This window comes from Aulonocara stuartgranti (assembly GCF_965226115.1).
Source record: "Aulonocara stuartgranti genome assembly, chromosome: 4".
In the NCBI taxonomy this organism is placed as follows: Eukaryota; Metazoa; Chordata; class Actinopteri; order Cichliformes; family Cichlidae; genus Aulonocara; species Aulonocara stuartgranti.
The window spans coordinates 28212851-28223457 of record NC_138942.1 but is presented as its reverse complement, the minus strand read 5'-3'; the positions used below and the strand labels follow the sequence as shown (position 1 = coordinate 28223457).

General features: G+C 40.5%; 1 pseudogene across 1 annotated transcript in view; it reads right to left on the bottom strand.

Annotated features, from left to right (window-relative positions):
* LOC309705216 (prostaglandin E2 receptor EP1 subtype-like) overlaps window positions 1-453 on the bottom strand; it is a 7456-nt pseudogene extending 7003 nt beyond the window's left edge. The window contains exon 1 of the transcript XR_014280865.1: window positions 191-453. The product of XR_014280865.1 is annotated as a prostaglandin E2 receptor EP1 subtype-like (transcript). The remainder of the gene's footprint in view (window positions 1-190) is intronic.
* Window positions 454-10607: the final 10154 nt, after the last annotated feature.

The following is a 10607-nucleotide window of genomic DNA, read 5'->3' as shown; positions in this document are numbered from 1 at the left end:
AGAACTATTAAAAAATGCTGAAAGCCCATAAGGACAGACAGAAGTTTAGTTTAGTCGTTTCTTTTACATTTTTAAAGAGTTTGCTTTAAAGTGGGCAGTCATAGGTTTTCTATCTTCTGATATAAAAGAAGAACAAAACACACACACATTTTTCATGTAAAGTTAACATTTTAAAAGCTACTCTGCTTACCTGTGCAATGTAAAATCCATGGGAATGATTCGATGCATGTGAAAGCACGTTAATCCAAGCTGTTTTTTATTTTGTCTTGTTTTGCGCCCGAGAACGATGACTCCTTCACCTGGAGTGTTTCCTCATTAGAAAACTACGTAATGAGCTCCTCTCTCAGAACAAGCAGCCTCTCTGTTGCATTGCACAAGCATGTTCTCTGTGAGGCGCGAGTGCGACTGGCTGCTTTTATACTAAAGAGCTGCACCGTGCACACACCGCCTCTGGGAGTCTTAGTCATTGAAAATCACTTATTTCCTGCAGACAGACAGACTTTCATGAGTGCAAGGAATGAACGGGCTAGAAATCCCATGTCCCACATATGAATATTTTAAAATCCGGCTGTCTCGGGCTCCACCTCACCAAACAATACAGGGGCTCAAATGTTAAGCCTACAACTATGTGTAGATTCTGAAATCTACATGGACAGACCTGCACAATTCTGCAGGAATACAAAAAGCTTCTTTAGAGTGTCTCTTTTAATGTGCAGTGATGAAGCTGCTGACTGAAATAAATCTGACTTTGCATGGCAGCAGTCTTCTAAGGATGTTTCAAATTATATTTTCTGTCACCGCTAGAAAGATGACTCTTTATATTAAACATATTAAACCAAAGTGTCAAAGAACAAACCCACAGTTTGCGCGAGTAATTCAATATGAGTCCCCTAAATTCCCCATTTCAGACACTTTTTTCTTCCCCTGACTCTTTATGATGTCACAGAGAAGGGCTAGCCCTCTACTGTGAGGACAGAAGTGCCACTAACTTGCTGTTTAAACCATATATTTTTGTGAGGGGCAAGTCAATCACATGAAAGTTGGCTTAATGGCAGGACGAAGCGAGTGAAAACAGCTTGTTTCACACTACGGGTGAACTGAGGGGCTTACAGCATAAAGGCTTATTTTGCATTACTCAAGTTCAAGACGCAAAACATTAAGTTAGAAACGATTAAAATACCTCCTTTGATTTACTTTAATCTGCATTCCATAGTTGCTTTTGCTGCTAAAGAGACGTGTCCGTGTCTGTTGATCCTTTAGAAATTAAAACACGCACTCCGTTCTCCAGAGACTCATCTGAACAACATCAGCAGCTCTGTGGTCAGCTCTCATCAATGTAAACCAGCTGTGCTCCCACCGATACAAACATGTCTGCTTCAACCTCTGGGGCCCACAGCTGCAACATCGTGATTTTCCAGTTCGCCAGAGGACCAGACAGACTGCTGATAATAAACTGCTAAGACTGCACTCAGTTGATGAAAAGAAGGTATCCGGAGCTACTCGGATTTCCAACATCGCCAATCGGCCGTATCTCTGCACTTAAGAAACTAATGAAATTCCTCTTCGAGCAAGAGGACGTGTTATTATACTGTTACCTTATATCAAAACAGCATGAGGAATCTGCTGTCAAATTATAAGGCTAATGTACACAATACACCTCTATGTTCCTAGACACAATGCTGCTGCTATGTGTGTGGAAAATCCGCTTTGACTGGCAAGGAAATGAAGTGAGGAGTGTGCATGTATACCGGATCAGTTCAATCAAAAAAACACAAGTGCTCTTTCACATCTAAGCTTGTGAACTGCATGTGTAAGTGTCCCACTGAATGACACAGCATGCCATTAGAGATAGGTGCAGCTAAAGCACCATTAGCTTGGGTTAATGCAGTCCTGTCCGGTTTTAAAACCTTGCACACGTATAACTAAATGGATGAATTCAGTATTCACGAATGGGAAAGAGCTTGGGTGGAGAGACGGAGGTGCAGATGAGTGATCCACTGATGAGGGAGGCTGTTAGGATGGTTGGACAGGAAGTTTGCTGTGGGGAACAAAAACGGAAAGGTTGCCAACTATGGACCGTTTTCCATCTACAGAGCTATGCCAAAATGAGCCATAACTGTGACCTAACAGGACGTCATTTTCTTTCCCCCTTTTTTCTTTAGTAGCAAAAAAACAGGCTGTTAAAGGTCTGTAACAACACATGCACTCATGCTGTGATCAAATATGCCAAAAAGATGTTTATTCTTCTTCTTTTTAGGCCTTATGAGTAACCGAGTCCAATTACAGTGCTATACAAAAATGTGCTTTATTTAGCTGTAAACATTTAATTCCAGATCACATGCCAAAACATACTTTAGGGAGAATGTTTCCTTGAAAACGAGATCAAAGTAAAAGCTAACAACCCCCCCCCCCCCCCCAAAAAAAAAAAAAAGGTGGCTTTAAAAACATCTTTTCCATCTCTGGATGTGTGTTGGGCTGTGTACAGAAAACCGCACGACAAAAACAGCTGTAAGTACGCCTTTCATGTGATTTTGTGTCACAGTGAAGAACAGACGTCAGCTAAGCAATAATTCTTACTGTTCTTAAAACAAACTCTACCTGATACCTTAAATACCAGAAGGCCCACCCATGCCAGCGGTCATGTTTTGGACCTTGAACGCCTGGCCTCATTGCACAGGAAACTTCTAGGCTGAATGGCATTGCCCGTGGCCGAATATAAACAACAAGAGTTCATTAGAAACACTGACAGGAAGTCCCATGTTTTCCTATATTTACTTCTTGTTTGGACATCTACTGAAAAAGTCAGTGCCCCTTCTTTCACGCGGTCTGTCTACAATGAGGATCATTTTGTGACAGTTTCAAGTATGATGAGGTTTAAATGCTGCTTGTTTAGCAGACTGATATCTGGAATTTATTTAGTAGGAAACCTCATAATTGCCATATTTTAGAAACAAAATTTTTGCATAATTGCACATGTTTTGCCGTTTGGTTTGGTCTAACTCAGTAAAAGCGTGTTTGTCGAAAACAGAGACTAGAAAATTTGGAGAAATTTTGACTTGCACTTTGCTTTAAGGCTCTGAAGACTTCCTCCAACTTTACTGTAACAGTTTCAGTACATAAATGAATGCAAATACATGTGCAGTGTATGTACGATTACACAGACAGCAGCATCCTGATGTCGTTACTCGCTGTCATTTCTTCTGAGCTGTGTGGTTGCGACGCCTTTGAGCTTTTATGTTTCTGAGGAACATTTTTTTCTTGAAAGTGACAAAACAGAGACAACTCTGCAAAACAACAGTGTGGGTGGCCATTTCTGTGGAATTAGCCCCTATTAATCTTCACAAGTCTCTTGGTTCTTCTTCTTCTCTTGTTCTTCTCCTTTTTTGGTAAAAAGCCTTTAAATGCTGTCAGCGTTTAAAGAGGTGAAGCTCAACTAATGGCAAAATATTAAGTTAAAATGGAGTATACAAAAAATACTGGGCTGAGAAGAGGATTTCATTTTTTGTGGGGTTTTTTGTTTGTTTGTTGTCCACAGTGGCCTAGACACACACACACACACACAAAGCTCACAGAACAAAAACAGTTACAGGGGAGACAATAACACGATGAACCAGCAGCAGAAGTGACAAGCTAACAGCTAGCAGACAATAGCAAACATATATCTACAGCACTGTATGACTCATGTAACTAAAACGCACATTAGAAGAAATAAAAAAAAAAATAAATAAATAAATAAATAAAATAAAACACACATTACCTGTATGTTTTTCTCCTCATGATTCAGATGATTTTGATTTCAGTTTCTGTCCCTTACACACTACACTTCCACAGTGCTCCATGAGATTTTGTTTTTGTTTTTCTACTTTCATGGTGTTTTATCCAACTTCTTTTTATTCAAGTTTAGGATTATATACCCAAAAGACACCAACGGAGTCACCAATTAGCCACCCATATGCTATGTAACTGAAAGAACCTGTGATGGACCAGGCAGTGAAGGAAAGTCGGACACAGGTTAAAGTCCATTAAAGGTTTTTTATTTAACCCCAAAATAAAATTGGTTAAACTATACAGAACATTTTTAAACTTGGGCCCATAAAAGAGGTCAAAATAACAGAATTCTACTCAAAAACGGGCAACAAATGATACTGCTAACTAAAAAAACTGACCTACCTAACCGAGATACAGGAGAAACTTAAATAGTGGCTGATCAGCCCACAAAAACACAAAAGGAGTAAACCTAACTAAAACTAACATAACAAATTCTATCCCCCCCCCCCCCCCCCCCCCCCCTCATGGTCCAGAATCGTGGTATGACCCAATTGGCAGGCTTGCTCCGCCCCTTTTCCCACCTCTTGGCTCATCAATCACCGGAGCAGCTGCCACGGACATAACTCAGAAAACAAGGAAATTAAATCATACATACATAACAGTGTAAACTAAAATGCGCACACTTATTTTATAATACAGTATTATGTGAGTATGTAAATTAATTCTAAACCAAAACCAGTTATTTATTATCCTGTAAATTAAATCTTATATTTAAAGAAAGAAAAATGTGAGTGTAGTGTTATGTGTAAGCCTCTACACTGATATTTGGTGGATATTTCTACTGTGTGACTATAACTGCAGCCACCACAAAAAGCAATAAACAAAATATTAAATATTCCAAACGTTTTCGGCCATTTTGACATAAAAACTAATAATGACATTGGAGTTTACATTAATATGAGTTGTAATGCTGATAATCCACCGAAATCAAAACAATGCAGGGGCGGCAGATCAGCCAAAGTCAAAGAACACTGCCACACATCTCCCTTAATTGTTTTGTGGTTTGTTGCTTTATTGATCGCTTTGATCATGAAACTGTTCAGCTTCTACTCTTCCCTGCACGCAGCAAAGCCAAACAATGATCACAGAATCCCTCTGAAAGGCGTGACAACCTGATCAGAAGCACAGCGTTTCATCCAGGAGGCCGCAAGCTCGAGAGAAAACATCTAAATATCAAAGGTCTCCCTAAAGATCCTCGCATGTTGAGTTAAACACACCTTCAACAAGCGACCAGCAAACCACACTGTTCCTTAATGTAAGTGAACAGACTTATCAAGGCTCTTTCATTAAGAGACGGGAGACTCTAATGGATCATAATCAGTTTTATGAAATTAATTTAAAAGACAATTTTAGTTTTTATCTTCTCAGCTGCAGCCCTGGTGCTGTTTAATGGTCTGATAGTGAAAAATAGTTATAAGAACGCAACTCAAACATAGACTTTGACTACATGCAAATATAGTGATGATGTAAGGTCCACAAGTAGAAATGGGTGCTTATAAAATAATGACATTGTTGTCAAATTTGCAGCCAACAGAAAAAAAAAAGAAATCAAGGATTAAAGCTGTGTCTAAGATCTAACATTTGTTGCTGGCGGTCACCACGGAAACACAAAGATATCTGACGCTGCTGAGAAACTTTCGACCCTCCTACTGTACAGATGTCCAAGATCTTCCCGGAACAGTGATGGTATTTCTTCCAGAAAACTGATGGGTGTTGATTTAAGACTTGCTGATCTCTAATCTTGAGGGTCACAGTATAAGTTACCAGTAAGAAGTGAACCACCTTCAAGGTTAATCCTGAATTTAATCCAGAGTAAAATAAATCCCTGCTTTGTAGTACGGGCCTCAGGAAGTAACTAAATACTAAACAGAGACAAGAGACTCATGTTAACAGAAAGTCAGAGACAAGGCAACAGTGGAAACCAAACAGAAGGAAACAGAACAATGAGATGAAAACACGTCCTCATCTGAACATGAGGAATAACAAACTTAAAATAGAGGCTGAAGCTAATTTAAGACCAAGAATTCAAGTCCTGCTATGGCAGTAAATCATAAACAGGCATCCACGTTTGCATTGCTGCAAATACATAAATGCTGCAGTGACACTGGACGCTCACTGGATTCAGCAGCACTGCTAGGTACTGGAAAATCCATTTCTTTTGCAGGCTCATTTCTATGCATCAACTTTTAAGAGGTGCTTTCCATCGATTGCTTATGGGTGAGTGGTTTATGGTTGGATTTGGGTGCGTAGAGGGTGGGATAGGAGGCACGCATTTCCAGTTTGAATGCGATCTATAAAAGGAACATTGCCTGCAGGTGTTCATGGGTTACTAAAGATATGGGGCCATTAGAGACGTTTGTGCAGTATTGATCCAACACTAAGTTTTATAAATGAGACCCGAGGTGTGCAAAGTTTGCAAATGCCAAGAGGACTCAAAGCTACCTGTTGTAAGAATTTACCTTGTATTATAAATAAATAGATAAAGCAATAGATGGATGCAATGTGGATCTATACTGTGTACGCCTGATGTGTAATTATGCATCGCGTGTAAAGCGATACATTAATGTTATGTGTAAAGCGAGCTATGAAAGCAGTTACTACTGCCTGAAAGCCACTTATGTTTTTGTGCTGTTTCCTTTCAGCCGCACAAATTCACACAACTTAACCACTGTCGTCCACTAATGTCTTTTTTAGTCTCTAGCTGGTCAAAAAGGGAAACTAATGCGGATTTGTTTGCTTCTAACATGACAAGGATCCTCTCCCTCTCCCAGCTGACCTCCCCACTGGGATCCTCCGGTCGCCACATGTCACTCCTGCCACAGCCACTGCACAATTAAATCTCTGCAGTCAACCCCGACGTGCTTACCATATAAAAACGACATTAACGTTGTAAATATTCAAACACGTCAAACACTTCTGGTCCACCTTCTGATCGCTGCGACTGCCTGGCTCCTTCCTATAAAATCTAGGTGTACTGTAGTCACTTGAACTGCTCACATCATCATTCCTGCCTTTCATCAAGCGGACTTAATGAACGGCCACTTCCCGTACTAAGAGAAGTGCAAAATAGCGGCGGCACAAGGGCGGACACCACTTATCATTCGCTTTCTGTATAAATCAAATGAAAACTCCATTAGTGAAAATGAATGTGGTATATCAGGCTCTATCCAGCGAGAGGCTGAATCATCCCGAAAAGGTCAGACACAGAAAGAGATGAGTCACCCCTGCAGACGACCTCAATGCATAACTCTATTTAATGCATACGTCTGTCTTGTTTCAGAGCAGGTCTGCTGCAGTTATGAGGCAAAACGTTGGTTCACGAGGCTCACGTGATGTGTGATTATATAATGGAGGGCCTGCAGGATACATTGCATCGTCTGGGCCTGGTGGCTGTGGGTGTTGCAGTGACTCCTCAAAGTCCTCCACAGACAGTTGCAGTTCACTGACTGAGCCCCCTGGTCAACGCTTTTAAAATATTCCCTTTAAGGGGTTTTGACATTTTAGCAGTTTATCCTTACTGGCCTTCAAAATCCAAATTCCCTCATGATTATTGACTATGTCCATTAGTGTCACTGGAGTAGGGCGATAAGTTAAAACTCTGTGACAAGTCTGAGCTATTTTAACCTTGACTGCTGGTCATCCTCAGCCTCAGCTCCAGGCAGTGACATTAAGCTTGTTTCAGCTTGCCTTTGCCGCTTAATGTCCTCACATTGCAGAGAATACACAGTGATGGATGGTGTTTTGCTTGAATGTAGTTTGGTGACTGCATGTCGTGGTCCAGGCAGGCCTGGGGTTTGTTTCCTTTGTCTCTGTCTCTCTCTCAGGTGGAGAGTTGAGCTGCACCTGCAGGTGTTCTCCTCATGTTTCCGAGCTCCAGCCATCACACCTGTTGCTGCTTTGTGCACTGACTGGCTTGAGCAGCTATTCTCTGGCAGATCGATGTTACCCTGGTGATGGTAATCAGCCTCCAGTGAAAGAGGCATTTGATCCTTCTCCTCACATACCAGGTTTGAGTAATTGGGCCCCATCGTGTCTTAAAGACCTCATAGTCCTATATCACCCCAATAGAGCACTTTGCTCTCAGACTGCTTACTTATGGTTTCCAGAGTATTTAAAAGTAGAATGGGAGGCAGAGCCTTCAGCTTTCAGGCCCCTCTTCTGTGCAACCAGCTCCCAGTTTGGATTTGGTAAACAGACGCACTCTCTACTTTTAAGATTAGACTTAAAACTATCATTTTTGATAAATCTTACAGTTAGGGTTGGATTAGTTGACCCTGAATCCTGCCTTAGTTACACTGCAATAGGCCTGGGCTGCTGGAGGGTTTCCCATGATGCACTGAACGTTTCTTCCTGTGTTATTGTAGGGTCTTTACGTTACTTTGATTTGGCGCTATAGAAACCAAATTGAATTGAATCTCTCCTGAAAACCTATAACACTTTCACAAGGAAGTAAGCCTTTCCTTCACCTCTACCTACTTACCTGCAACTATTCACCTGGCCTTGCATTTGGAAAAGAAAAAGATTCCACTAACCTGCCCGCACACTCTCCATCACATTCTCACCTGCTCATCTGAAATCCTCTGAGCATCTACTTGTTTTCTCTTGCAACCTTCTAAGAGCAAGAATAAAAACTAAAAAAACTGCATAGGGAAAATTAACTTCCAAAATCCCCACTATACACAGACCTGTGTTCACCTCTCCGGCACATTTCCTTCACCATTCCAATCTCACTTACCTGCTGTTCACCTTACCTGCCTTGGAGGTCCAGCTCTGTAAAAGCCTCAGTAAACTCACTCTCTCTCTGAGTCTGCTTTTGAGTCCTGTCACTTCAATCATGGTGACACTGCAGGAAGATTTAATTCAGAGCGCTCTACAATTTTTGAAAATTCTAACCAAACTTAAAATGCAACTACACGTAGAAGTTACAGAAGTTTTTCTCCCCTTATAACCACACATGGATAGATCAGATTGTGTGACTATTTAACAAACTGCTGTGATGTCAAACTGATTCACTGCTATTCCTCTAACATCATTACGGCTGCATTAGCTGATAATTTGACAAGTGCAACAAGCTGTAAAAACACTAGTCTGTGCGAAGTATAAGCCGCTCTCCTTATAAAGAGCCACTGCGTCAAGAATTATTTTTGAATCTCAGTTTTATTGTCTATATATTTGCACGAGTTCTTGCTTTGAAAGTGCTAAATTTAGGGGGACTACTTAAATGACTCATGCAAGGGACACACTGAGGTCTGCGGCCAGCAGTTTGCTGCTGGTTGCAACATTAGTGATGAGCCTGATGTAGCTGAGACAGTCGTTGCTAAGAGGACTAATGTTTTTTTGGAATGCCAGGTGGAGATATGAACAGGACTGATGCTGATGGAACACTGGAGCCAAAGCTTTGGCTCTGTCCAGTAGCTTGTCTCCATCTCCTTACCTTAGTCATTTGTTTCACCTTTAAGCATCATTCTTTTTCAGGCTTTCTAACCATCTAATTTTACTCTCTGCCAACTCTGCAGAAAAACACATGCCTGTTTAGCAGCTGAGAAATTCCTCGACCCGCACTAGCTGGTTTCTAGCTTGCTATTTAGTATCACACACTGGGTTGATCGCAGGTTTTTATCGCCTTTATGAAGCCACAGTGCTTTAAATAAATCAAACCCTGCATTTAAAAAAACACTGAGCTGAAAGACACCAAAAAGCTCAGTTTGTTGTGTTTTAAAAGGCTGCTGAATGAAGAATTGTTAGCTATTAAGCTGCTTTCAAAATAACACTTTTTTTGTTCTGTTTTATCCATATTAGAAATGTCTTCCTGGTAAAAATATTACTTTTCCATAAGTTACATAAAAAGGGGGAAAAAATGACCAAAGAATGACAGTTACACATCTCTACTTCAGGTCCTTTGACTATGGTGCTATTTCTCATTAGACCCCATGTAAAAATGACCTTTAGAAAATCAAGGGATATCCAGTTCTGTCCCCTGCAATTACTTGTTTTTTTCCTCTGTCCTCAGTTTTGCCACAGCACAAGTCAAGTCACTTGCATGAGCCGTACTGTCAACATGAATCAAAGTGCGCTAGCAGAGCAAAGACGGCTAACTGCAAAGAACCTGTGGAAACTTTAAGAATCAGGTGATAGTTATGTAAGCTCTGAATGTGCTCTCTGGTTCTTATGTTCATTTATCTATATAAACTTTGCCTTTAATATAATAAAGTAAGAAAATAACTTGGGCTACAACAAATCTTTATCCAAGGTCATAAAATGGTGCTAAAGTTAGCAACACTTGGTTGATGGTTGGTTCCATAAAACTGACAGATCGGTGACCCCTGCTCCTCTAGTTTAATAATGAGACTTCTAGCTTTGAATTAAATTTCCCAACTACTCCATAGATCCTCATCAATACTACAGGATAACTTTTAGTACATTTTTTTCTTCATCTAGGGGGTAAAAAAGCCAGTTTATGGTCATGTACCTTTAAAAAAACCTGTCATCAAAACTCTCAGTAACTTATTTACAAATATTAGTGTATATCAGATTCCCAGTGACAGGAAGCAATAAGATAAAGGTTTATTCATTCATAATCTAAGATGGCCCTAAGATCAATCCAGCCTTTAACATTTGATGGGAATGCGCTTGGCTGTAGACCTCACCCAGGGGAGCGGGTCACTGCAACTCACAGAGTTGTAAGTGCCAGAGCTTTTCTCAAAGAACCACTTTGTTTATTCTTTTTTTTATCTTCAACACTTTGCTCTGAATAAACATCAGATATCACAGAGAGGGCA